General features: G+C 47.7%; 1 long non-coding RNA gene across 3 annotated transcripts in view; it reads right to left on the bottom strand.

Moving 5' to 3' along the window:
• The window catches only part of LOC122173823 (uncharacterized), an 85529-nt gene extending 63230 nt beyond the window's left edge, over window positions 1-22299 (bottom strand). For 2 of the 3 annotated variants that reach the window (XR_010589614.1, XR_010589615.1), the window contains exons 1-3: window positions 20524-22299; window positions 19184-19323; window positions 16261-17959 (exon numbers count right to left, since the gene is read on the bottom strand). This is a non-coding gene — a long non-coding RNA (uncharacterized LOC122173823). Of the gene's footprint in view, window positions 1-15863; window positions 17960-19183; window positions 19324-20523 lie in introns of those variants that run through there. The other variant, XR_006174729.2, reaches the window with a different exon arrangement.
• Window positions 22300-26746: the final 4447 nt, after the last annotated feature.

Here is a 26746-nt window from a genome sequence, read left to right as displayed (position 1 = left end):
CATTTTTAACTAAACCAGGACCTTGTATGTCCTTTACATTGAATCTTGACTAATGGACCCTTGCATACTTTGTATTATCCGTGTGTGATCCTTTCCCTTGTTGTGTGTGCAGCATCTTATCACCAAACGCAGAAAATCCAGGAAGAAACCCACATTTCTTCAACTTAAATACTTAACTGTGTGTGGTGATGCAGGGCCTGATCCAGCTCCCACTGCAGTCAGTGGAGAGACTCCCATGAACTTCAACGGGAGTTGGGTCAGGCCCACAGAGCTCAATACAATGCATGTGCAGGAGCCTAGATTAAATTTCACTGTGTAGTCCGGTGCTCTATAAATACCCAGCACATCATCTACAGCTTTCGCTAGTCTCCAGGGGCTGGTCTTTAGCTCTCAGCCATGAGAGAGGTTTGGGCTATCTGGGTCAGGATGGGGGCAGCTTTTTCTGGTAGCATGGGCCAAACTTCTACACCACATACTGGGGCCATGTGATTTGGAGGCAGCCAAATAAAGGCAGGTGCAGGTGACAGCTCAGCCGAAAATTTCCATGCAAAGAACAGTGGGGCACTATGGGCATAAGTGTGTCAGATATTTGGCACTCTGGCTTCCTGTCTGCACTGGCAAACCTATCAGGGTGACTGGGTGTTTTTATAAAGACATGGTCAGGCCAGGGTATCTGGGTGATGTCCGATATATTGTTCTCATCACTGTAGGGGTACTGAGAGCATGGAAATGATGGCTGTATTTGGAGTGGGAGGCTGGGTCTGGGCACAGCATGGGGGTTGCCAAGCAAAGCATCTGCGTACTGCAGGTGTCTGCCTCCTCCCACTATCTACCTGAGACTGCGGAATCGAGCAAGAAAACAGGACTGGTGGGTTTACTTCTGCAGTGGCGCACACAGACACCGACAAGGGATGGGGAGAGACAGCAGCTCCCAGCACAACCCTTTGTACTCCAGGTCATTTCTTGGAGTAGCTTCTCTGGCTCAGCGGCACTCTGCTACCACAGCATTCAATGGGGAACAGGCAGCCTGGTGAGCAGACCCTGCCTACTCTCCAGCCAGGACTCTTAGGGTACGTCTACACTACGAAATTAGTTCGAATTTATAGAAGCCGGTTTTATTGAAATCGGTTGTATACAGCCGATTGTGTGTGTCCACACAATAAAATGCTCTAGGTGCTCTAGTCGGCGGACCGCGTCCACAGTACAAGGCTAGCGTCAACTTCCAGAGCATTGCACTATGGGTAGCTATCCCACAGCTATCCCACAGTTCCCGCAGTCTCCGCCGCCCCTTTGAATTCTGGGTTGAGATCCCAATGCCCGGATGATGCAAAACAGTGTCGCGGGCGGTTCTGGGTACATGTCGTCAGGCCCCTCCCTCCCCCGTCACAGCAACGGCAGACAATAGATTCGCGCCTCTTTACCTGGGTTACCTGAGTTACCTGTGCAGACAACATGGAGCCCGCTCAGCTGAGCTCACCGTCACCATATGTCCTCTGGGTGTCGGCAGACGTGGGACTGCATTGCTGCACAGCAGCAGCTGCTAACTGCCTTTTGGCGGTAGACGGTGCAGTAGACTGGTAGCCTTCATCGGCGATCTGGGTGCTGGCAGCCGTGGGGCTTGCCTTTTGGCAGTAAATGGTGTATTACGACTATTAGCCGTCCTATTACAAGTCGGGTCATCGCACGTTAGCAGAGTCTTCCCCGAGCAGCCGATTGTGCAATAGGCCTGAAGACCATCGTCATACGCCGCCCCGTATTTGCTGCCAAGCACCCAGAAAGATGCCGAGGGCTATCAGTCACGCTGCACCGTCGTCTTAAGATGTAAAAAATAGATTTGCTCTGTATTCATTTGCTTCCCCCTCCCTCCGTCAAATCAACGGCCTGCTAAGCCCAGGGTTTTCAGTTTAATCTTTGGGGGGAACATTCTGTGTGACAGTTGTTTGTGTTTCTCCCTGATGCACAGCCACCGTTCTTGATTTTAATTCCCTGTGCCTGTACGCCATGTCGTCACTCGGCCCCCCTCCCTCCTTCCCCTAGTCCGTCAGATACTACGTTTGCGCCACAGCTCAGAGAGCCGAGAAGCGGTTCGCGCCTTTTCTTTGAATTCTGGGTTGAGATTCCAATGCCCGGATGATGCAAAACAGTGTCGCGGGCGGTTCTGGGTACATGTCGTCAGGCCCCTCCCCCCTCGTCACAGCAACGCAGACAATAGATTCGCGCCTTTTTACCTGGGTTACCTGTGCAGACAACATATCACGGCAAGCATGGAGCCCGCTCAGCTCAGCTGAGCTCACCGTCACCATATGTCCTCTGGGTGCTGGCAGACGTGGGACTGCATTGCTACACAGCAGCAGCTGCTAACTGCCTTTTGGCGGTAGACGGTGTAGCATGAGTGATAGCCATGGGGCTGGCAGCCGTAGGGCTGCATTGCACCAGCCCCTTGCCAGGCGATGGTATATTATGACTGGTATCCATCGTCGTCGTATTGGTGTGGCTGTCAATCATGGCCACCTGGGCAGACATGCTACTGTTTCGATGATGATGGCTACCAGTCGTAATATACTATTTTCTGCCAATTGCCCAGTATTGTCTGCTAAGCACCCAGAAGAGGCCGAGGGCGATGCTGGGTGCTGGCGGACGTGGGGCTGGCAGACGTGGGGCTGCATTGCTACACAGCAGCAGCCCCTTGCCTTTTGGCAGATGATGGTATTTTATGATTGGTATCCGTCGTCATCGTACTGGAGAGGCTGTCACTCATGCTGCACCGTCGGCTGCCACCTTAAGATGTAAAAAATAGATTTGTTCTGTATTCATATGCTTCCCCTTCCTCCGTGAAATCAATGGCCTGCTAAGCCCAGGGTTTTCATTTTAATCTTTGGGGGGACCATTCTGTGTGACAGTTGTTTGTGTTTCTCCCTGTTCCTGTACCTGTACGCCATGTCGTCACTCGGCCCTCCCTCCCTCCCGCCCTCCCTCCTTCTCCTGGTCCATCAGATACTACTTTCGCGCCTTTTTTCTGACCAGGCGCCATAGCTAGCACTGGGATCATGGAGCCCGCTCAGATCACCGCGGCAATTATGAGCACTATGAACACCACGCGCATTGTCCTGGAGTATATGCAGAGCCAGGACATGCCAAGGCGAAACCCGGACCAGGCGAGGAGGCGATTGCAGCGCGGCGACGAGAGTGATGAGGAAATTGACATGGACATAGACCTCTCACAAGGCACAGGCACCAGCAATGTGGAAATCATGGTGTCACTGGGGCAGGTTGATGCCGTGGAACGCCGATTCTGGGCCCGGGAAACAAGCACAGACTGGTGGGACCGCATCGTGCTGCAGGTATGGGACGATTCCCAGTGGCTGCGAAACTTTCGCATGCGTAAGGGCACTTTCATGGAACTTTGTGACTTGCTGTCCCCTGCCCTGAAACGCCAGGATACCAAGATGAGAGCAGCCCTCACAGTTGAGAAGCGAGTGGCGATAGCCCTGTGGAAGCTTGCAACGCCAGACAGCTACCGGTCAGTCGGGAATCAATTTGGAGTGGGCAAATCTACAGTGGGGGCTGCTGTGATCCAATTTGCCAGGGCAATGAAAGACCTGGTGATAGCAAGGGTAGTGACTCTGGGCAACGTGCAGTCAATAGTGGATGGTTTTGCTGAAATGGGATTCCCAAACTGTGGCGGGGCCATAGACGGAACCCATATCCCTATCTTGTCACCGGAGCACCAAGCCACCGACTACATAAACCGCAAGGGGTACTTTTCAATGCTGCTGCAAGCCCTGGTGGATCACAAGGGACGTTTCACCAACATCAACGTGGGATGGCCGGGAAAGGTACATGATGCTCGCGTCTTCAGGAACTCTGCTCTGTTTCGAAAGCTGGAGGAAGGGACTTTCTTCCCGGACCAGAAAGTGACCATTGGGGATGTTGAAATGCCTATCGTGATCCTTGGGGACCCAGCCTACCCCTTAATGCCATGGCTCATGAAGCCGTACACAGGCAGCCTGGACAGGAGTCAGGACCTGTTCAACTACAGGCTGAGCAAGTGCCGAATGGTGGTGGAATGTGCATTTGGACGTTTAAAAGCGCGCTGGCGCAGCTTACTGACTCGCTCAGACCTCAGCGAAAAGAATATCCCCATTGTTATTGCTACTTGCTGTGCGCTCCACAATATCTGTGAGAGTAAGGGGGAGACCTTTATGGCGGGGTGGGAGGTTGAGGCAACTCGCCTGGCCGCTGATTACGCGCAGCCAGACACCAGGGCGGTTAGAGGAGCACAGCAGGGCGCGGTGCGCATCAGAGAAGCTTTGAAAACGAGTTTTGTGACTGGCCAGGCTACTGTGTGAAACTTCTGTTTGTTTCTCCTTGATGAACCCTCCAAACCCCCCCCCACCGACCCGGTTCACTCTACTTCCCTGTAAACCAACCACCCCACCCCACCCTCCCCTCCCGCTTGCAGAGGCAATAAAGTCATTGTTTTTTAACATTCATGCATTCTTTATTAGTTCCTTACAGAGGTAGGGGGATAATTGCCAAGGTAGCCTGGGATGGGTGGGGGAGGAGGGATGGAAAAGGACACACTGCATTTTAAAACTTTAACTCTTATTGAAGGCCAGCCTTCTGATGCTTGGGCGATCATCTGGGGTGGAGTGACTGGGTGGACGGAGGCCCCCCCACCGTGTTCTTGGGCGTCTGGGTGAGGAGGCTATGGAACTTGGGGAGGAGGGCTGTTGGTTACACAGGGGCTGTAGCGGCGGTCTCTGCTCCTGCTGCCTTTCCTGCAACTCAACCATACGCTCGAGCATATCAGTTTGATGCTCCAGCAGACGGAGCATTGCCTCTTGCCGTCTGTCTGCAAGCTGACGCCACCTATCGTCTTCAGCCCGCCACTTGCTCTGTTCTTCCCGCGATTCAGCCCGCCACCTCTCCTCTCGTTCATATTGGGCTTTTCTCATCTCCGTCATTGACTGCCTCCACGCATTCTGCTGTGCTCTATCAGCCTGGGCGGACATCTGCAGCTCCGTGAACATCTCGTCCCTCGTCCTACGTTTTCTCTTTCTAATGTTCACGAGCCTCTGCGAAGGAGAAACATTTGCAGCTGGCGGAGGAGAAGGGAGAGGTGGTTAAAAAAGACACATTTTAGAGAACAATGGGTACACTCTTTCATTACAAGGTCGCATATTTCGGCTTGCAGGCAGCCATCGTAGGCCACAGTGTTTTGGCTTTTTTAACCTTCTTAACATGCGGGAAAGGTTGCAAACAGCAGCGCATTTCCCATATCAAGGATGAATTGGGTTGTCCATTTAAAATGGGGTTTCAATGTAAAAGGAGTGGCTGCGGTTTCCCGGTTAACATGCGGCACAAACACAAGTAAACCCCCCCCCCACACACACACACACGATTCTCTGGGATGATCACTTCACCCCTCCCCCCACCGCGTGGTTAACAGCGGGGAACATTTCTGGTCAGAAGAGCAGGAACGGGCGCCTCTGAATGTCCCCTTAATAAAATCACCCCATTTCAACCAGGAGAGCTTTCTGGAGATGTCCCTGGAGGATTTCCGCTCCATCCCCATACACGTTAACAGACTTTTCCAGTAGATGTACTGGCCGCGATTGCCAGGGCAAAGTAATCATTAAACACGCTTGCTTTTTTTTGGTAATGTTTACAAATAGTTACAAAGTTACACTCACCAGAGGTCTCCTGTGTGCCCTGAGGGTCTTGGGTGAGTTCGGGGGTTACTGGTTCCAGGTCCAGGGTCACAAACATATCCTGGCTGTTGGGGAAACCGGTTTCTCCGCTTCCTTGCTGCTGTGAGCTACCTACAGTACCTCCATCGTCATCTTCCTCGTTCCCCGAACCGTCTTCCCTGTGTGTTTCTCCAGTGAGAGAGTCATAGCACACGGTTGGGGTAGTGGTGGCTGCACCCCCTAGGATCGCATGCAGCTCCGCGTAGTAGCGGCAAGTTTGCGGCTCTGCCCCGGACCTTCCGTTTGCTTCTCTGGCTTTGTGGTAAGCTTGCCGTAGCTCCTTAATTTTCACGCGGCACTGCTGTGTGTCCCTGTTATGGCCTCGGTCCTTCATGGCCTTGGAGATCTTTTCTAATACTTTTCCATTTCTTTTACTGCTACGGAGTTCAGCTATCACTGCTTCATCTCCCCATATGGCGAGCAGATCTCGTACCTCCCGTTCGGTCCATGCTGGAGCTCTTTTGCGATCCTGGGAGGACTCCATCACGGTTACCTGTGCTGATGAGCTCTGCGGGGTCACCTGTGCTCTCCACGCTGGGCAAACAGGAAATGAAATTCAAACCTTCGCGGGTCTTTTCCTGTCTACCTGGTCAGTGCATCTGAGTTGAGAGTGCTGTCCAGAGCGGTCACAATGAAGCACTGTGGGATAGCTCCCGGAGGCCAATAACGTCGAATTCCGTCCACACTACCCCAATTCCGACCCGCAAAGACCGGTTTTATCGCTAATCCCCTCGTCAGAGGTGGTGTAAAGAAACCGGTTTAAAGGACCCTTTAAGTCGAAAGAAAGGGCTTCGTTGTGTGGACGTGTCCAGGCTTAATTCGGTTTAACGCCGCTAAAGTCGACCTAAACCCGTAGTGTAGACCAGGCCTAAGTGACATTAAAAGACACCTGTAAATAGAATGCAATCTCTACTTGTCTAGTAGAAGCAATTTGTTTTTTTCCCTTTTGTGTTACCAACGATTAGACCAAAGAGGAAGATAAGGTACAGAGAGACATGTGGGGAAAACCACTCCCAACATGCATTTCTCAAGCCACAAGTTTAGTTTAATTAAGGTCTGTTTACTGAAAGCCTGAGATTAAAGATCTGCCTCCCAAAAACACTGTTAGGCCCCCTCCCCACCATTTACTGCTTATGAAATCCAAGATATTTACATATGTGGGGTTAATTGCCCTCTTCACTAAGGGGTGCAACTCTCATTACATTTAATATACGCAGCCCAGGAGTAAATAACGCTGCAGAGCAGCATGACACAAAGGAGGAAGTGCCTCTGACTGTCAGGGTAAGAATGGCTTTTGCAATTTTTCAGGGATTTCACATTCATGGGGAAGTTTTACCCACAAGGCATTATTCCACTATCCTGACCTTCATACATGCAATTAGAGTAGAACATTGGAGTCAAGATCCATCGAGTGCACCTTTATTTTTAACAGTCACGGCAAACGTGTAATGGTATTCTAGACCAGGACAAGTCGTACTCCATAGTTTTTGGGAATAACAGAGCTGTATTATTCAGATTCAAGTTACAGCCCTGAAAATATGGAATTTTAGCATACCGTTTAGAAGTTTCTAGAAGTAGAACATCTATAGCCGTGAAGACAAAACACACCAAATGGAGTGGCACCCAATGACAAAGATTGTTTTGTTTAGAAAGGAAGAGACCTGCAAAAGAGGCTTCTTCATATGTAGGCTTAGGAGTCAGAGCAGATGGTTAGGAGTCATGCTCCATCACTGACTTAGTCCAGGTCACACAGCAAGTCATTAACCTTTCTTCCCTTCAGGGGAGACGAGAATACTGCGAAGCAGTAAGACGTGCATGCAGTGGTGCCTGCAGCTGTGTGCATGGTGCGTACCATTGCCGGGATTGAGAAGGAGCAGCACTGTCTGCCCCACTTCCCACTCAGGTTTGGCCCTGCTGACCATCTGTCATGACAGAGGCGCCACAGAGCCAAAATTGAATGAGGGATGTTGCAACTTCCATGAATGGGGAAGGGTGTGGTGGTCACAGTGCTACTCACTTACTTTTGGCTTCATGGCCCCTCCGTCATGATGGAGGAGCTGCAGGGGCCAAGCCTGAGTGGGGACTGGCATGGCCAGCACTGCTCCGCCTAACTACTGCTGAGGGCCAGCTCCTGCACCAATGCTTCACCCCAGAGGCCTGCCTGGCCTCACCCCACTTCCAGCAGCCTGTGTCCTCTCTCAGGGATGGGGAGTGAGCAGGCCAGGCTGGAAGGAGGGAGCAGAGCAAGGCACAAACTCAGCAGGTGAGGAGCTGGAGCCAGCAGCAGGGATGGCTCCATAGGGATTGAAGGTATGTACCATCAGAAAAGAATTCTGGGGGTGCCCCGGCATACATGGGAGGACAGCACAGTAACAGATTGCCAGGGAAATAAGTGCATTTGAAGTTTTTCGTACATGTCACACTTGCATGGAAGTTCTGTCCTCAGATCCACACAGCAAGATCTCTGCTCCAGTCCCCTCATTTGTCAGACAGTTATAGTAATAAATAAATGCTAAATAATTAATAATAATCTCTCTCCTTCCCCCCCCCCAATGGCATACTGTGAGGCTCCAATAATGGGTTGCTTTGAGATCCGCAGATGAAAGGTGCTATTCAAGTGCAAAGCATGACAGATTTCTAGTGGTTTCTGATATCCTGAAAACATGTTATTCTTACTTTGTGGCTGGCAGAGAAAGGAAGTGTTAAATCTTGGACCAATATCAATTTGGCTGAAAATATCAGCTAGAGACATCTTCTGATTATTTATTCCACTTCCCCATGCCTAGGTCGCCCCAGAGGAGCCGTAAGGATGACGATCACTGTGAAAACACCTGATGATAGCAGGTTACCACACAGGATTTGTTCTACTCGGATTTAAAGCATCCAGGAGTTTGTCCCCCATTTTCTGATATACAAATTCTGGGCACAAGCAAGTCTCTGTTAGAAAAGAGCCTCTTGTGTTAAATCACCACTTCTGCGTGGAAGCATTTGAAGGAGGAGCAGAAGGCAGAAGAAAATAGGCGATTCCTTTATTATTTCCTCAGAAGTCCTCAAGGTGAGAAAACTCTCTGGTCACTGTTGGAGTCAAGTTAATAGTGTATACAACAATGCAGAAGAGGCCTGTTACCAATTGTAGGCTCGGCGCTCTTGAAGACTTCAAGCCCTCTCCTCAAATTAAAAGCGCCTTCTGATTTGAGACGAACGCTCTGCTATCATGCTGACTGGAGTCTGAGTTCGACAATGTAACTTGGGGCAGCTCCATTTAAGTCAATAACATCACTTCTGGGACCAACCAACGTAAGCAAGATCAGAATCGGATCCCGTGTATCTTCGAACATCGACATATTCCCCAAAGGTGCACAACTTCCCCGGAAGCATTTCTAGATAAATTGGTTTGTGTATCTCAGATTAGAACGGAGACCTTTGGGGTCCATTGTTCACAGATGTATTTAGAGATTTACATGTGAAGTATGGTTATAAACATAAAGGAATAGTATATGAGTTTAAATGCTCATGGACTTTGGACTGAGCAACAATGTATTATTTGTCTTATTGCTGTATCTAGTAGCCCCCGTCACAGACCAGGGCCCCATTGTGCTATACAAACACGAACCAAAAAGGACAGTCCCTAAGAAAGCTTTAAAGAAAGTGAGATGCTGACTAATATACTCTTGTTACTGTAACCATCCTTTTAAAAAGATGAGCCAACATAGAAAAGTTGTATATTAATAGGTATTTAAGCGTGACATGAGTAAGCATCAGTCAGTCTCACAAACAAAGCAGGACTGTGGCTTAAATGTGCAATACCTTACCTCCCATTACTCCAAGGTAACGGCATCACACTGTGCACTGAGTGCAGGGCTGCTTGCTTCGGAGAGAGTCACCTTCTATTCTCTGTCACAGGTGTAACCCCAGTGAAGTCAATAAAGTGCACACCAGTATAAGTGTAGGGAGAATCTGAGCCATATTCTTTTGCCTTTAAGTGAGAAATTTCACTAAGTGTGCCACAAGCCCATATCAGAGTCTGTTCACAACACAGTACTGGCATACAGTCAATTGGATTGCTTGCTGACAAGTGTGTAAAAGTAACACTCGGCTGCTATTGCCCTAATTAGCTTAGATTAAACAGATAGCCTCCAGATAATGAGTTTTCAAAGTACTAATAGAAACAAGACATTGTGTGCAAATAATCACAGCTTTGACTCTTAGGTAAAGTGGAAGCAAATGAGATTTTGAGACATAGTCCCAGCTTGATAGTTATTTATGACACAGGACACATTGCCAAAGGCTTTTGCCTGCTCAAACCTATTTAAGATTCTTTTATTTTTAAAAGTATGATACAGCGTAATTATGACAGTGGCTAGTTACAGGGAGCCAGCATCATTTTTAAGTGCCCATCCTATACTTGTGTCAAGCCATATGGGAGCTGACCAGGATTTCACCCTGTGGATGAAATCTTGGTTCTACTGAAGTCAGTGGTTAGACTCCCATTGGCTTCAATGCAACCAGCATTTCACCCTGCGAATCTTATTGTGTCATAAGGACTATATCTTTCTTCTGGCTAGCCTCGCGGCCTCTCACCTTCCTCCACTTTTGTTTGAAGCCAGACACATCACCACCACCTCCATTGATTCCATCCATTGGCTTCCTATTCCCTATTGCCCCACATTCAAGCTTCTTATCATCAAAGACCCAATATTATCCTGCCCTTTGTGCATCTCATACTCCTGCTCACATGGTCTGCATTGCCAATGCTTTATGCTGTGCCTTCTCCCACCGCCTTCTTCCTTCAAGCCTATCTAGATTACTTACGTTATATAATTTAATAACTTATATGGCCCTAATATCGGAGCACCTCAGCCTTTCATGTATTTATCTTTGTAACACCCCCGTGAGGTAGGTAAGTGCTATTATCTCCATTTTACAGATGGGGAACTGAGACACAGAGAGACTTAAATGCCTTGTAAAAGGTCACACAGGAAGTTGTCTCCCCCAAATCCCAGGCTGGTGGCCTAGACACTGGCTTCCTCACTAAGCTTGCCACACCAAGTATTCCTACAAAGTCTCCCACCCAGTGGTGAATAGGCCTGGCCTGACCCTGCTTAGCTTCACAGATCAGATATGATTAAGACTGTTCAGGGTGGTATGGTCATATGACTCACTAAGCAATGAGAAGAAAGAAGAGGAGTTTGCTTTAGATAGTGAGTCCTCACATCCTCATGGGTGTCTCAGCAGACTTGCTCCACATTGGCATCCCTGTAAATTACGTCAGGGTCGTATTCAAAACTGATTGAGGTCAACGAGTTTCTGCTGATTGACTTCATTCAACTTTGGAACATGGCCTCAGACTAGAAAGTCTTGGGAACAGGTAAAGCTCCAAGGAAATATATGGCACTATATAAAAGTTTTGTAATACATATTTTCTGAAACCTTCTGGTGTTTACATTTCCATTACCAACGTTTACTGAAGCTGCTCGTTTGATCGGAACACACCTGAGTGCTAAGTGGAAGTATGCAGTAATTTTGAAGGCAAAACTTCCATTCAAAATGCATTCTAAAGGAAATCCTATGATCTTGAAAATAAAGTTTTTAATCTATAAGCACTTTTCATTTATACCAGGTATGGCCAGAATTACAATGCTTTTTGTTTCATGGTGACTGATGCTCCATACTTATTAAGTGCTGTAAACTAGTTATATTTCATTATATATTTGCATACTAAGTTACTTGTACTAGGTTTACTACTTAAATACATTATTTCAAAACAGTAACTATGATCATTTATATTTACTGTACGTGATACAAACTATATACACCTCTGCCTCGATATAATGCTGTCCTTGGGAGCCAAAAAAAAAATCTTACCGCGTTATAGGTGAAACCGCGTTATATTGAACTTGCTTTGATCCACCGGAGCACGCAGCCCCGCCCCCCTGGACCACTGCTTTACCACATTATATCTGAATTCGTGTTATATCGGGTCCCGTTATATCGGGGTAGAGGTGTATACACACACGCACCAGAATCACTTCACCAGCCACCGAAGTGCAGCCACCTCTGGGGTGGAACTTAGTAGCTGATGAATAACCTACAGTAACATTATGCAAAAGTGTAGGGAGGGAAGGGAAGAGTATCATATCCAGTTAACACTACAAATATGCAAGATGACTTTAATACCCACATTGTAATCTAGCAGTGCTCTGGGGCGAATATCCTCATTCTTGCCAAAAGTGCCAGGATCTCTTTAATGATCTAATGAACAGATGATCATAATGATTCCTTCTGGCCTTAAAATGTATGAATCTGTGACCACTCATGGCAAGGCCCTGTTTTAGATAGAACTAAAAGAGGGCCCCTCTAGCACGGCAGCACTAACACGCTTCTGCATTTGACCAGTACAGACTTCGAGGGAAGAGGGCTACCTACTGAATCCCTAGCACCACCTCCTGCTGCACCCTGGGTTGGGTTTAGCAGCCTCCCTTTGACTAGTGGCCAGGCCCAGCCCTGGTTTCCTTCTGAGATCTGCAGAGATCACCCCCTGAGCTGGCGTGGCTACCAACAATAAGTGCAAGCATCATCGAGATACCAGCACATTCCTAAAACGTGGCTTGCTTGTTTATTTCTTTTGTTTCGGAGTCATGGGGACCAACATGTATAACACCCTTCCTAAGCTGCGCCTCCTAACTATTTATAATCAGTGCCAAACTGTAAAGGATCCACTTCCACTGTAAACTACAGAACTGGCCTGCTATCTCCCCTCAACAGTCCAGTCGGTAGCACCCTGCTGCCACAATTTTTCCCCCCTCAAAGGAGGTTCGATTCTGCTCTTGGGTTACCTTACGCAACAGAGATCAGGATTTGGCTACTAGACATATCTCTGCATAATTCACAACCCCTAGTGAAGCAGGGAACAGCATCTAGCAATTGCATCTCATCTCCCAGCCCCTGGCCTGAACCCTACAAGTGCTACCAGCTGGGTCCCCGAGTTGGGATGCATTATGGGGTACTGTTTTCTTCACTAAGTGAAGACACACAAGATCAGCTCTGTGCTTTTTATAGTGTAGAAACATCTTTAAAACGTAAATGCAAGTCTGCAATGTGCTAATTAATAAAGTTCATAAAAATGACATCAACTCCATTAGGTCAGGATGAAGGGCAACCAAGACATGCCACAGAAGGCTGCATAGAGAAATCACAGACCGACAGGCAATCTCAATTAAGTTGTCCTCCCTTCCCATTCTCCTCTGAATTACTTCTCTAAAACCCCTTAATTATCCAAACTCAATTAGTCTCACAGTATTTGAAGCTTCCTGTTCTGACTAATTTCTCTTTCTTTCCTCATTTGGAGTATTTGACTTATATTAAAGATCACTTAGTGTCTATGGTGGAGAGAACGTTACAAAGACTGTGATAAAGCTTTTCTTTATCCTACTGCTGTCTGACCAGATCAGGCATTAAGTCTATGCATTTCTACCCAGACAGAATATCAGTATGTTTAGTACAAGTTTCTTTTATATCTAAACCAAATATTTGTATTGCCAGTAGTGACTATCCCGCTACTACCCTTTAGAGCTATTTTTCAGCCCTGAAGATTTCCATATGTCCTTTCCAAACAGTATTCTTTTTTATTGTTCCTGGGAATCAAAACAAGTACATAGTGTTAAAGAATTCCTACCACCGAGAACATTCGTGGCAAAGCAGATAGTAAGCGAAGACAATAGCAGGAAGCCGTTAAAAGATTCCCTTTCATCTCAGTGATGGGGCTTCGTGGGGCAGGCCAAACTTGCACATTTTTCATTCAAAGGGAATGTAACTCAAGGATGGCAACGAAGCTCATAAATTATTCAGGCTTCTATTTGTTTTAGTCCCCACTGTTAAAGAGGCCAGCGTCAAGGTATTTCTCACCGCATTTTGTTCAGGGTTTCTCTAGTGCAACCCAATGAAAGCTTGGAAGGGACATCTGTGTCGGTCTGAAGTGCATTTTCTTCCAGGAAGTACATGTGCACACAGGGCCCCTTCAGACTGTGCTGCCAAACTTGCAACCCCAGGGGATTGAGAGCATGAGGGCCCCACCTGTTATAGTTATTATCCGCAGTAGCACTCCTGCACTGCGTAGAGGCCCTACTGAGATCATTGTGCTAGGTGCTGTACATGCATATAGTAAAAGATCTGGCTAAGAGTAACACTCTCTCGTCTTCATGGGAAAGTTGCACTAGTTTAATTAAAACCGTGTTTTAGTTAAACCAGTGCAGATCCTTGTGCAGACACACTGTCTTTGAGTGAAAAGTGGGTTATTTCAGTTGAACGTAAACCAATTCCTAATTGACTTAAGTGAAATTGAAATAAGCATGGTTTGAACACAGAGATTTGCACTGGTTAACATCACACTTTACGTTAAAACAGTGCAATTTTCTCATGCAGACAAACCCTTATGGATAGGGAACTGAGGCAGAGAGAGATTAAGTGATTTGCCCAAGATTAAACAGAAAGTCTATGCCATAGCCAGGAACCAAACTCAGAGCTCTGAATCACAGTCCAGTGCATTAACCACAAAGCTCTCCTCCCTCTTCATTAGCTTTCTTGCTTTGCACGCTCCAGTTTCCTTGTGGCACTGAATAAAAGCTTCATGATCATTGAAAACTCTACAGGTCTCCTCCTTTGGCTGGGGTAGGAGGGCAAGGTCACATGCTTCCTGTTTAAGAGGAAACGTTCACCTTTAATTCCCCCATTTTGGTCGTTAGTTATTCCACCTAGTGCCCACAGCCACACACATCCCTTCCAACATTAGAAGCAAGAGGAAAGAGTAGTTCACATAGCAGAGCTACAGGAAAATGACCCGCACCATGTCTGCAAGGCTCAAGACTCAGCAAGCATTTGCTTGAACAGGCCTTGCAGGTTTGTTATGGTGAAGTGGCTTATGCATCCTTATCTCCCTTCTTTTCTTACATGCTTTGATCAGCATTGAAGTAATTCATGTTGATGTTTGGGTTCACAGTTAACACATCATTGATAGGAATGGGGCATGTCACACACCAGACCCAGGCAGACATCACTTCATCAGCTAGGCTTGCTTCACAATTTGAAGGTTATTTTTGTAATTAAGAGAACTAGACTTTTTCAGGGAAACTTTAGCTTTGGAAGCACAAGGTAATACCCTCAAACCAAACCAAACACAGTTCGCCAAGACTCTGGAAGCCAGTCTAATTGGTCTCCTACCATTAATTCTGAAGTTACCCCTGTGACATGGGCAGACGAGGTGGCAGCTCCTAAGGCCTCACCAAACACTAGTTTCCAGCTATGCATTAGTCAGTCTGGCTCACCTGTGTGTTAGTATTTAGGTATTAGCATTATAGACAGGTGTTTAGTGTTTGGACTTTATGAATGCTTTATGCATTAATCTCACTTATATCATTTGTATCCCCCCTGCAAACACGCGTGAAGAGGGGATGTGCTTAAACCCTCATCCCATCATAGTTTGAACTCTAGGGGGAAGAGAATGAAAATCCCTGATCAGACAAATCTGTATGACTATGCTGCTTGGAATTTGGAGATGGCAATATTTCTAAGCATAAGCAAGGGATCCCCAAGCTGCTTAGCTTAGGTCAGCCCTAAAAGATATAGAGAGCTTACATATTACAGTAGCTTCTATTACAGTCTTAGGTTTCAAAAAGTAATTCATTTGTGCATGTATGTTTACCTGCTTTTACCTTGTTAAAAAAAAACAAAAAACACTAATTTCTTTCCCCTAGTTAATAAACATTTACTTAGCTTAAGACAGGATTAGCTACAAGTGTTGTCTTTGGTGAGACATCTAAGGTACAATTGACTGGTAAGTGATTGGTCCTGTGGGACTGGGAGTAACCTGAATATTGTTGTGACTTTTGGTGTAAGGGACCATCTATCACAAAGGCAGGCCAGCCTGCATGGCAAGATTGACCAGGGTGCACAAGGGGACTATCTGACTCCAAGGCTGTTATACTCTTTGAGATGTTCACCCTTGATATTTAGTTGGTGAAGTTTATTTATAGACCACACAGACAGTTTGGGGTTTGTAACAATCTGCCCTGAGATTGGCACCCATGTTCATAAATCACTCCAGACAGCTTGACAATCAGGTGACTGTTTTATCAGGTAGTTTCTACAGCATTGGGTTCATGGAACTTAAGGCTAGCTCTTATAAGCATCCAGACAAATTTACTTCTACTAAAATACTCACTTCTGTAGACCATTCATGAACAACAGTAAGTACTGGCATAGAATAACGATTCAGCATACACCATTTTAACACTGCCTCTGGGGCAGAAGGCAGCAGCCAAGCAGGAGTAGGAAAACACTTTTGCCAAGACTCCAGTGCAAACCCCTTTTTTTACATTCAACAAAAATGCAACAGGCCCTTTACTAAGTATGTGTAGGGCACTAATTCACAGATCACCAAGGGCTTTACAAAGGCAGCTGAGAATCATTGTCCTTTTTATGCCAATAGGGAAACAGAAGTTATCTGACTTACCCAAAATCAAGTAGTGACTCAGTGACAGACCTGTGTGTAAAACCTCTTCTATCCAACTCCCAGTCAAGAATTCTAGCTAGCAGCCCACGCTACTGCCACCCCCTAACACTTCAATCTTTAAGATCTCTGTTGAAAGGCATATACACTGTAAACTGAAGGGAAGTTGTTTTTCTTTTCTCTCTTGCTCTTTGAATCAGGGGTTCTAAGACGTTTAGAGATTTTACAGATTTGATACTTGATCTTCCAATCACCCCTCAAGCTAGAAGCTGATTTGTGACCCAGGAAATCATTTGTGCTAGTCACAGGTGAAAGGCATTTGGTCATGAAGGCTGAGCCACTCATCCAGCTATGCCCTTGAACTAATAATTAGCAACACTTTTCACCTGCCAAAGTCATGGTCAATCTAAGGCAGAAATTCTTTCCTTGTTGCTATTCTCCTCAGAAGTTAAAGGGATGCAGCCAATCCCATGCTTACTAGGATGGAGAAAGCAAAGTGGGGACATTGGGCAAAGTCACAAGCTTGCCTCATACTTGTGTCCATACTTACAGATGACCCTAATGCCTGTGTTAGTTGTGCTTGGTCACCCAACTGAAAAGCTGGGATTTTGTTTCATCTGAAGACCTGATTTTAGAGGACCAATAGCAACAGAATGAAGAAGGAAAGTTGCAGTTTAGAGCTTCAACCTTTAGAGTGTCCTTAAGTGGACCACATCCTGCTATATATTTTTGCATAAAACTCCTGCTGACCTCAGAGGGGGTTCTCGGTGCAGAATGATGGCAGGATGTGGTCTAAGAGCTCTCCCATATAATAGGGTTTTCCACTGAGATCAATGGACATTGGTCCTAATTTAATTGCCAAGACTTGATTCCCAGCTATGAAAAGACACATTGTTTTCCTGCAGCAGGAAATATGTATTTGCCAAATTTCATTCTGGCAAAGGCAAAGAAGGACACCAAAAAATGTCTGAAATTAATCAAGAGAGTATCTTCAGCTTGTATGTCTCAAAAAACCCTCCATTAATATTGATCTTTGAAAAAAATGTGGAAAGCACTAACACACCCAAATTTACAGTTGAGTAAAAAAAAACTTTTCCTCATCTGAACTCCCTTATAAAGAGCTCACTTTTTAGGCATGAGCGCTGAGCACCCCCTCGAGTCTATGGGAGCTGCAGGTGCTCAGCACCTTTGAAAATAAAGGTACTTTTTTTGGTGCTAAAGACCCAAATCCTGTTGTCCTTCCTTCTGGAGATCATTGAAGCCTAGAGGTAGTATTCAAGAGCTTCTTTGTAGGCACTGAGGATTGAAAATGTTGCTCTTAGTGTTTTGTTCTTTATGCTGATTCAGCATTGACTGTGATTTTTAAATTTGTGATCCTGCCGTTACTTTAAAGTGATCTACGATAAAAATGACCAACCGGTAGAATCAGCATTTCAGAGGTTAATAACAGCACATTCTAAAGAGGAAGTAGGTTTGTTTTCTGACTTGTTTTTCTGGAAAATGTTAAAACAATAAAAATAAGCGGGAGAGTGCGAGTTTGTAAAGGAGCAAATTTCCTGCCTGCAGTGACTCTGATAAATTTCAATCTGAGATGCGGGGGGACCCTCTTCCTGGAAAGCCAGACAGGATAGAATTGATTTGAGACATCTTCATCACCAGAACAGCTGGTATTGGCTAATCACCAGAAAACAGAGCGACAAACCTACAGGAAATGGAAAAAAGGGAGAAAGTCTGAATCAAGCGTTCAGGCTCCACATGTGTAAAAGAAAACACACACACACACACACACACACACACACACACACACACACACACACACACACACACACACACACACACACACACACTTCCTGCAGACAAACAAATGCCAGAGGAAGTATCAGTGCCCTGAGTAATCAAAGAGACTGAAAACACTGCAGCCTCTTGTGCCAGCAGCAGCCAGAAGCCAGCACCCATTTATCAGTGCGTGGCTGCCTGACACAGCCACCGCCGGATGGACTGTACAGCTCAGTATGAATCACAGGGGCAAAGGATTCCTTCAGTCCCGGAGGAATTGGTACAACACCGGGGGCTGCCTACGTCTTCTTTTTTTTTTTTTTTAATAATATCCTCGACTTTTAGAAAGCGGCAGTTTCCTTCTTGGTGTGTTTTGTGGGCGGGCGACAGGCAGATGACTATCCATTGATTGCATGGTGCATATGTGAGGGAGGGCACGAATACAATGTTAGTGAGAGAGGTGTCAGACTGAAAGCCCCTGAAAGCAACTGGTGGCAGAGCAAATTTCCCCCTGTTGCCCTGCCTATGGGACTGATTCATCACCGCCCTCCAGTGCCTTTGTGCCGGCTAGACTCATGCAAATGAGCCACTGAGCAGGCTCAAATCCCCCTAGGGTATATCGCCAGCGCATGGAGGCTCTATGCCCAGGCACGTAACCAGCTGTGTGCCACCCCTGCAGCAAGCCCAGATGCAGGGGCTGTTGCAGCGTGGGGTGCAGTCAGAGACCAGGCACGGCCCTGGTGTTCTTACATCCCTGCAAAGCCCAACAGGGGCCACTACTTTAGGGGTGCAAGTGAGGCCAGCCCTCATCTGTGCTAGGGCAGCATTGGCTCCACCGGTCCCCGAATGGAGAGTGGACCTCCTAGCATCGCAGCCCGGGACTGCATCTGGCCCATGTGTTTAAATGCAGACCTAGAGAGACCACCTGAATAGGGGGCAAGAGGAGGATTTAGTTTCATTCCCTATTCAGACCTTGACCCTTCTTCAGAGAGTGACTCGTTCTCCAGACCAGCCGTTTTTAATTGGAAAGGCTCAACTGACCGCACATTACCAAGTTCAGTAATTACTCTGAAAGCCAAACCCTGGCTTACCGCCTCCCATGTAGAGCAGAACCAGCATGGGGATGGGTGGAGACAAAATGGCCACTCACACTTGAGTTGAGCTAAAGAGTCCTGAACCTGCTCTTGTTCCCGAGAGTCTTAGCACATCCCCTAAGACAGTACACCAGGGAAGGAACACATGTTGTGCAGTGTTGTTCACAACAGCTCTCTCCCAAACTGCTTTGGAGTGCTACAATAGTAAAGAGAAAGAGATTAAAAGTGTAACCAATGGACAAGAAATGTATAATGAGATAGGATCTGATCCAATACCATTGAAATCAATAGGAGTCTTTCCATTGACTTTCTCAGTTTGGATCAGATACATATGGTACATCTACCCTGCAGCTGGGAGTGTGTTCCCCAGAGTGGGTAGCCAGAAACCAGGGGCGGCTCCAGGCACCAGCGCACTAAGCGCGTGCCTGGGGCGGCAAGCTGCAGGGGGCGGCCTGCCAGTCGCTGTGAGCAGGGCCAGCTCTAACTTTTTTGCTGCCCCAAGCAGCAAAAAAAAAGCGCCGCCCCCCCCCCCCCCCGCCGAGCGCCGAACCGCCGGAACCCCCCTCCCCACCTCCCGCCGAGCGCCGCCGGAACCCACCCCAGCACCGCGCCCGCGCCGCCTCCCCCTGAGTGCCGTGCCGCTGGAGCCCGCCCCCCCCGCCGAGCGCCGCGCCGCCGGAACCTCCCCCCCCCGAGCGCCGCGCCACCGGAGCCCGCCCCCCTGCCGAGCGCCGCACTGCCGGAACTCCCCACCCCGCCCCCCACCGAGCGCCGCCGGAACCCCCCCCAGCGCCGCGCCCACGCCGCCCCCCCGCCGAGCGCCGCACCGCCAGAACTCCCCACCCGCCCCCCACCGAGTGCCGCGCCGCCAGAACGCCCCCCCCCCGTGGAATGCCGCGCCGCGCTCACCCCGCCGCCCCTTACCAGGTGCCGCCCCAAGCATGTGCTTGGTTGCCTGGTGCCTGGAGCCGGACCTGGCTGTGAGGGCAGCAGGCAGGCAGCTTTCGGCAGCATGCCTGCGGGAAGTCAGCCAGTCCTGCAGCTTCGGCGGCAGTTCGGCGGCGGGTACACGGAAGGCGCGGGACCGGCGGATCTCCCACAGGCAGGCCGCCGAATCCGCGTTACCAGCGGACCTCCCACAGGCATGCCGCTGAAAGCCGCCTGACTGCCGTGCTTGGAGCGGCAAGATACATAGAGTCGCCCCTGCCAGAAACCCACTAGCTCAAGCTAGTGCACTAAAAATAGCCTCGTAGCCAGGGGTAGCACAGGCATCAATACAAACCTGCCCGGACCCCCAACTGTGCTACCCCCCCTATACTGTTACTTTTAGCTTGCTAGCTCAAGCAGAGCTAGTGCTAATCTGTCTACCCACGCTCCAGCTGCAGTGTAGACGTACCCATAGTCAATCAGGTAAGGCTGCTCCAAACAACAGGAGCTGCAGAAGAGGAGCTTCTCACAGGAAGGTTGGCAGGATTATGTGTCAGGGTAGTAGATTGAGGCTGGTCCTAGAGCAGCAGAAGCAGAAGGGACGACGTCTGTGAAGTTTGCATCAGCACGTCCATGGAGTGTTTTAAAAACAAGAATCATAGAAATGTAGGGCTGGAAGGAACCTTGAGCAGTCACCTATTCCAGCCCCATGCTCTGAGGCAGGATCACATATACTGGGACTATCCCTGGCAGACATTTGTCTAACCCAGGGGGGCTGGAACAATTTGTATAGTGGGGTTTCTGAGAGCCAAACTGTAAGTCCTGTACATGATGGAAACCACTTCAAGCCAGTGGGTGCGGCAGCACCACCAGTTCCAGCACCCATGGTCTAATCTCTTCTTTAAAGCCTCTAATGAGGATTCCACATCTTCCCTGCGAAGCCTAGTCCAGAGCAAAACTACCTTTAGCGTTAGAAAGCCTTTCCTAATATCAGACCGAAATCTCCACTGCTGCAGATTAAACTGACTACTTCTTGTCCTGCCTTCAGTGGACATGGAGAACAACTGATCACTGTTTATAAAAGCCCTTAACATAAAGGAGACTGTTATCGGGTTCTCTCTCACTCTTCTTTTCTCAAGACTAAACATGCCAAAAAAATTTCACCTTTCCTCCCAGGTCAGGTTTTCTAAACCTTTTATCATTTTTGTAACTCTCCCCTGGACTTTCTTTGATTTGTTCACCTCTTTTCAAAGGACACAGTACTCCTGCTGAGGCCTCACCAGTGCCAAGCAGAGTGGGACAATTACCTCCCAGGTCTTACATATGACATTTCTGTGAATAACCCCCCAAATGATATTAGCCTTTTTTGCAACTGCATCACATTGTTGGCTCATATTCAGTTTGTGATCCACTATACCCCCCTGATCCTTTTCAGCAGTACTACCACCTACCCAGCTATTCCCCATTTTGTAGTTGTCCATTTGATTTTGTTTTCCATCCAAAGTGTAAGGACTATGCACTTGTCTCTATTGAATTTCATCTTGTTGGTTTCAGACCAATTCTCTAATTCATCAAAGTTGTTTTGAATTCTAATCCTGTCCTTCAAAGGATTGCTACCTTGGTGTCATCCTTTATAAGCATACCCTCCACTCCATTATAAAATTTGTGGATGACACCAAGCTGGGAGGGGTTGAAGCACTTTGAAGGACAGGATTAGAATTCAAAATGACCTTGACAAAGGAAAATCAGTTTTGAATCAGATGCTGGGGGTGATGATCATGTTGATGCAGGCCTGCATCTCTGAATGGCTAGAATGAAGGCAGTGGTGTTCGGAAGATTGGCACGCATCGCTAGGAGGCTATGGAGAAAGGAATCACAATAATGAACATGAGAGGAGATGAAAGCAAGGGTGGCAGGTTTAGCAGAGGCAATGATGAAGCACTGACATGCAAGCGGCGTTGGCTCCCTTGAAATCAATGGCATTCACCCAGGCAGTGTTGTGGGGAATGCAATAGGCAGAGTTGATGGGCGGATGAAGAAGGAATTCAGGGTTAAAGGCGGCACCAACTTTAAAAGCAATGGGGACAAACTAGACAGCTGAGTTGGGAAGTGCAGGGTGAGGAAACTGGGTTGGGCTTGAAGATGTTCCATTTGCCCAAGAGAAGCATTGTTAGGGGTTATTGATTGCACTATATGTCCAGAGGCGGATTACTATTTTGTGGGGCCCTGGGCCAAAGCAAGTGGGGGCCCCTCTCCCCTTCTGCCTCCAGTCCACCACCCCCCATCCACCCTCCCTCCCTGAGCCGCTACTGCCAGGGAAATGGAGTCGCAGCGCCAGGGCTTGCTCTGCTCCGCCCACCTGCTGTTCCTGCTGGAGAGTGGGGTCGGGGCTCTCTGGCAGGAGCACCAGGCGGGCAGGTGGAGTGGGTAGGGGCGCAGGGAGCCCATTTTTCTGACGCCCCCCAATTGGCCAGGGCCCCTGGGCACAGCCCCGTTGGCCTAGTAAATGGCCACTGTAAATGGCACCCAGCCAGTGTTTAAGGGCCGTGCACAACATAAACCCAACATACAATATCTAATTAGAAACAATTAGAAAAAGAAATAATTTCATTCTCTCTTTAAAAATACCAAATTCTGCTCTCAGATACATGCAAGCAGCGCCAAGGGGGCAAAATTTGGCCCCAGAGGAGTGAGGAGTACAAAGTCCAAAGAAGAGGGCATTCCAGCAGCTTGGCTGCAGCTGTGAAAAGGCCTTATGTAGGGCAACTGTACAGCGCACACTCTGGGCCAGATCTTCACCTGCTCTAATTTACACCAGCTGAGGTTCTGGCCCTGTGCATTTACAGTAGAAATACTGACACACTTTAATGATAGCTGTGTAGCTGGGCACTGTAGAAAATCATACATTGGCCTAGAATGCCCTCTTCCTACGGTGCTGTTGGCATTGCTCAGCCTTTGGTAACATCACCTAATATTCTAAGACTGCCAGGAGAGGAAGTCAGTTCGTTTTTCTCACCGCGCACCCAATGAAACTGTTTCCAACTCAGTCTGCTGTTTGTACTTGCCTTTATCACAGCGAACAAGCCCAGCCATAGCAGTGGGTTAATGTACTCTGTTTGGGCTGTATGAAACAACAAGCGCTAGTTATGAAGTCCCACATTTGGTTGTGATCCTCCCCTGGTGTTTGCCTATTGAGTTGTGAATACTGATAAACTTCCTGGTCTGGCCCATTCATCCCTGATAAACTATGGCTCCTGCTTCAAGTGACTGTGTGTCAGTTGTGGGCAGGGGAGAGTATTTGGGGAATTGCTCATTGCTAACAGAAAGATAGTTTGCAAATGACTGGTACATTCCCAGAGAAATGTGTCTCCAGTGGCTATGAGCTTTACATTGCTTCATTGTACTGCTACAACAGGTGTTTCATTTCCACTGGCTGGTTTTGATTTTGGTGGCATGAGATTGTACCACATCCTTTTAGGGAGGTTACATTTCATTCTTCCTGCTCAGATTCTCTTACAATATTGGTTGATCGGGTATCCATCAGTCACTCATCAATAAGAAAAAACTGAAAGGGACAATTCAAATTTAAAGAACTAAATAAATCAAAGTAAAACATTTCCTTTGCCTTTATATTTCTGCTGCCTCTGAAAAATCATGACTGAGACCTATCTCAATAGATATGTAACTGTATAATAATATTGTGTAAACAATTCTTATCCTGTCTGTGGTTTGCATAGTATAATACTCATATCCTCAAAAATATCATTTAACTTTAGCTCCACATCCTAAAATGATTCAGCCTTTGAAAAGAAGAAGTTTTAATCCAAGTTCATCTGACGCTTCAAAACTTCACACAAGAGTACTGGCATCTGCAACAAAACCACAGCATAGTCGCTTTACGTGCTACTTCTCAGGCTTGTAAGACCCAGTGCTTTCAATGGACCACCACTTCAAACTTTGACATTGCTGACTGGCTTCATTTGTCTTCCATATCACATGGCAAGTTCTGAAGCTTCAGATGTGTAGTGGCATTTGCTTCTGGTAGGAAAAAGAAAAAGAAAAAAACAGAGCAAGAAAGCAGAAAGGAGCATGAGGTTCTAATTGTCTGAAAACCAGAAACATCTGTTGGAGTCATGAGCAGTTGATTAGTGGAGTTCATTTCTAGGGTACGGCTTTCAGTGGATCAGTTCTTCTATCTGAGCACTTTACTCGTCTTTGCAGTTCCTGGGGATATTAGAAAGGATTAAGCTGACCAGGCAAGAGAAGCATGCCACTCCTCTTTTTCCTATGAATTTGCTAGCTAGATAATTTGTAGTTTATAATTAATATAAAAATTAAAAATAGCTTTTGTAGGGATTTTTGTGTTTAGGCAGGTAGTTTAGTCCACCCCATTGTGCAATTCTAACCTGATTTTATCATGGCAGATCTGGTTTAAATATATAGGGATTAAAGGTGTGTGTGCCTTATGGCAATTAGATGTTCATGAAGGACAAACATGCAAGATGTCCTAGATCCCTAAGAGAAGGGCACCTCCTGAGGGGTTCTCATTATGTCCTGGCTTTATCCCTTTGATTCACCTTGAGTAGAAGCCTTTATATAAGGACAGGCTTACCAGCCTAGGCAAGTGATACTAGATCAATCTCATCTGCTCTGAAGGAACCAGTTCCATCTGGTCCAGGACCTGGAAGCAAAACATTCCTCCATCAGCATTCCCTCCCACCCTCCCCAATGCCACATGTGACTCCCTTCTTAAAGTACCCCTGCCCCTTACCAATCTTTATCTGTCTTTTAGTAGTTGGAGTGGACAGGTGAGGGAATCATCTGAAGTAACATTGGCCTCCTGTTGTTCCGTGGAGGTGGAGAAAGCTGTGAGCTCTGTCTCTAGGCGCTTGCCGCCTGGAAGAAGACAGGTGATGGCAAATACTTCGATCAGAGGTGGGCAAACTACGGCCCTCAGGCCACATCCAGCCAGAGAGGCTAGCCCCCGGGCCCTCCCCTGCTGTTCCCCCTCCCCTGCAGCCTCAGCTCGTCGTGTGAGAGCAGCCAGGGTGTAATGTATTAAATTGCTCCCCGTGGGAATGTGCTACTTACGGAGCACCAGGACTGGCAGCTGTAAGTAGTACACTCTAAGTAGCACATTCCTGGGTAGGGAAGGCTGTGCCTCCCCAAGCAGCCTGGCTCCTGTCCCATATCCACCCCCTCCCACTTCCTGCCCCAACTGCCCCCTTCAGAACTCCTGACCCATCCAACCCCCCCTGCTCCTTGTCCCCTGACTGCCTCCTCCCAGGACCCCCTACCCCTAACCGCCCCCGCCCCCAGGACCCCACCCCCATCCAACCTCCCTCCCTTCCCCTGACTGCCCGGACCCCTATTCACACTCCCATCCCCTGACTGCCCCCCGGGACTCCCTGCCCTTGTCCAACTGCCCTGCTCCCCGCCCCCTTACCATGCTGCTCAGAGCACCAGGACTGGCAGCCGTAAGTAGTACACCGTAAGTAGCACATGCCTATGGGGAGCAATTTAATACACTACACCTGGGTGGGGAAGAACCACGATGTGGCCCTCAGGTCAAAATGTTTGCCCACCCCTGACTTAGATTGTACTGCCAATCTCCTGCTCCATGACCAAGAGGCTGGGTTACTATCTGGGGAATAGGGGCTTACAAGAAATATATTCTTGGTGAGCCACAATGTCATCAGAAACCTTGGGGATTCAGACACCAGGATTCCCCCTGTCATGGTTTAGTCAGGAGACCGCAAAATAATCTAATCACCAGCAAGCGAGCCATAGTAGAGATCTCTGTCTCCCCTTCACCAGAATATGGAGGAAAACACCATTGCACAGTGAGGAAAAAATGCTGGAGTGGGGACAAGCCTCCAACATTCACCCCAGCTTCGGCGGCACCCATGTCCCTTGGCCTCCCCTCAAGTGGTGTTTACAATGATTAAGCTACTAGTGTAGATGGGACAATGCCATTTCTAATGTTGTTACAAGAAGCACTGTAGAGGCCTGGTTGAATTGCATTTTTTTATATCACATGATGTGTGTTGAGGGGAAACCAGTGGTGACAACTGTGGTCAGCAACAGATCACTTGCCTAGTGTAGATAGGGCATTATAATACAGGTAGACTTTCTTTGTCAATGTAACTGGCATGTTCTTATGAACAAGCAGTGCCAACTCCATAATCTCTTCCTGGTTTCTGCCTAATGGGAACATTGGCCATTGGGGGGGCAGGAAACTGGATTGTTCTCAACAATGTAACCACTGAATCCCCTTGTTGTGATGCATAAACACTTTGTGACTAAATTCTACACGTATCTCCCATCTACAGCATACAGGGTTGCTCTTTAAAAGAGAACCCTGGCCTTGTGTAGCATGTTGTGTCAGAATTGGGGTTTCGGACACTTTAATAAAAGAATCTCCAAACCGCTTTACTGCTCTGTTTTTCTTCTTACTATCATTGAGTCAGATTATGGCCCGACTCGTGTGGTAGCACAAGGAATTGAGGGTGGCTCTTTCTCCCTTGTTCCAGCCAGGGCCGGCTCCAGCATTTCTGCCGCCCCAAGCAAAAAAAAAAAAAAAGCTGCGATCGGCAGCGGCAGTTCAGCGGCAGGTCCTTCGCTCCTAGAGGGAGTGAGGGACCTGCCGCCCCCGAATTGCCGCAGGTGCCGCCCCTCTCCCTTGGCCGCCC

Source organism: Chrysemys picta, chromosome 8 (assembly GCF_011386835.1).
Source record: "Chrysemys picta bellii isolate R12L10 chromosome 8, ASM1138683v2, whole genome shotgun sequence".
Lineage (NCBI taxonomy): Eukaryota > Metazoa > Chordata > Testudines > Emydidae > Chrysemys > Chrysemys picta.
This window is presented reverse-complemented; position numbering and strand designations above follow the sequence as displayed.